General features: G+C 41.3%; 1 pseudogene; it reads right to left on the bottom strand.

Annotated features, from left to right (window-relative positions):
- The window catches only part of LOC104996064, an 18,620-nt pseudogene that overhangs the window by 2,979 nt on the left and 13,533 nt on the right, over positions 1-2,108 (bottom strand).

The raw sequence follows: 2,108 nt of genomic DNA, 5'->3' as shown, positions 1-2,108 counted from the left end.
TGTCTCTGCTTTTGAATATGCTATCTAGGTTGGTTATAACTTTCCTTCCAAGGAGTAAGCATCTTTTAATTTCATGGCTGCAATCACCATCTGCAGTGATTTTGGAGCCCCCAAAAATAAAGTCTGACACTGTTTCCACTGTTTCCCCATCTATTTCCCATGAAGTGATGGGACCAGATGCCATGATCTTGGTTTTCTGAATGAGCTTTAAGCCAACTTTTTCACTCTCCTCTTTCACTTTCATCAAGAGGCTTTTGAGTTCCTCTTCACTTTCTGCCATAAAGGTGGTGTCATCTGCATATCTGAGGTTATTGATATTCCTCCCGGCAATCTTGATTCCAGCTTGTGCTTCTTCCATCAGTGTTTCTCATGACGTACTCTGCATATAAGTTAAATAAGCAGGGTGACAATATACAGCCTTGACGTGTACTCCTTTTCCTATTTGGAACCAGTCTGTTGTTCCACGTCCAGTTCTAACTGTTGCTTCCTGACGTGGATACAGGTTTCTCAAGAGGCAGGTCAGGTGGTCTGGTATTCCCATCTCTTTCAGAATTTTCCAGTTTATTGTGATCCACACAGTCAAAGGCTTTGGCATAGTCAAGAAAGCAGAAATAGATGTTTTTCTGGAACTCTCTTGGTTTTTCCATGATCCAGTGGATGTTGGCAATTTCATCTCTGGTTCCTCTGCCTCTTCTAAAACCAGCTTGAACATCTGGAAGTTCACGGTTCATGTATTTTTGAAGCCTGGCTTGGAGAATTTTGAGCATTACTTTACTAGCATGTGAGATGAGTCAACTGTGCGGTAGTTTGAGCATCCTTTGGCATTGCCTTTCTTTGGGATTGGAATGAAAACTAACTTTTTCCAGTCTTGTGGCCACTGCTGAGTTTTCCAAATTTGCTGGCATATTGAGTGCAGCACTTTCACAGCATCATCTTTCAGGATTTGAAATAGCTCAACTGGAATTCCATCACCTCCACTAGCTTTGTTTGTAGTGATGCTTTCTAAGGCCCACTTGACTTCACATTCTAGGATGTCTGGCTCTAGGTCAGTGATCACACCATCGTGATTATCTGGGTCATGAAGCTCTTTTTTGTACAGTTCTTCTGTGTATTCTTGCCACCTCTTCTTAATATCTTCTGCTTCTGTTAGGTCCATACCATTTCTGTCCTTTATCGAGCCCATCTTTGCATGAAATGTTCCCTTGGTATTTCTAATTTTCTTGAAGAGATCCCTAGTCTTTCCCATTCTGTTGTTTTCCTCTATTTCTTTGCATTGATAGCTGAGGAAGGCTTTCTTATCTCTTCTTGCTATTCTTTGGAACTCTGCATTCAGATGTTTATATCTTTCCTTTTCTCCTTTGCTTTTTGCTTCTCTTCTTTTCACAGCTATTTGTAAGGCCTCCCCAGACAGCCATTTTGCTTTTTTGCATTTCTCTTCCACAGGGATGGTCTTGATCCCTGTCTCCTGTACAATGTCACAAACCTCCATCCATAGTTCATCAGGCACTCTATGTATCAGATCTAGGCCCTTAAATCTATTTCTCACTTCCACTGTATCATCATAAGGGATTTGATTTAGGTCATACCTGAATGGTCTAGTGGTTTTCCCTACTTTCTTCAATTTAAGTCTGAATTTGGCAATAAGGAGTTCATGATCTGAGCCACAATCAGCCCCTGTTCTTGTTTTTGCTGACTGTATAGAGCTTCTCCATCTTTGGCTGCAAAGAGTATAATCAATCTGATTTCGGTGTTGACCATCTGATGATGTCCATGTGTAGAGTCTTCTCTTGTGTTGTTGGAAGACGGTATTTGCTATGACCAGTGCGTTCTCTTGGCCAAACTCTATTGGCCTTTGCCCTGCTTCATTCTATATTTCAAGGCCAAATTTGCCTGTTACGCCAGGTGTTTCTTGAGTTCCTACTTTTGCATTCCAGCCCCCTATAATGAAAAGGACATCTTTCTTGGGTGTTAGTTCTAAAAGGTCTTGTAGGTCTTCATAGAACCATTCAACTTCAGCTTCTTCAGCTTTACTGGTTGGGGCATAGACTTGGATTACTGTGATATTGAATGGTTTGCCTTGGAAACGAACAGAGATCATTCTGTCGTTT

The sequence above is a fragment of the Bison bison genome, unplaced genomic scaffold (assembly GCF_000754665.1).
Source record: "Bison bison bison isolate TAMUID 2011002044 unplaced genomic scaffold, Bison_UMD1.0 scf7180017864289, whole genome shotgun sequence".
Classification (NCBI taxonomy): Eukaryota; Metazoa; Chordata; class Mammalia; order Artiodactyla; family Bovidae; genus Bison; species Bison bison.
This window is presented reverse-complemented; position numbering and strand designations above follow the sequence as displayed.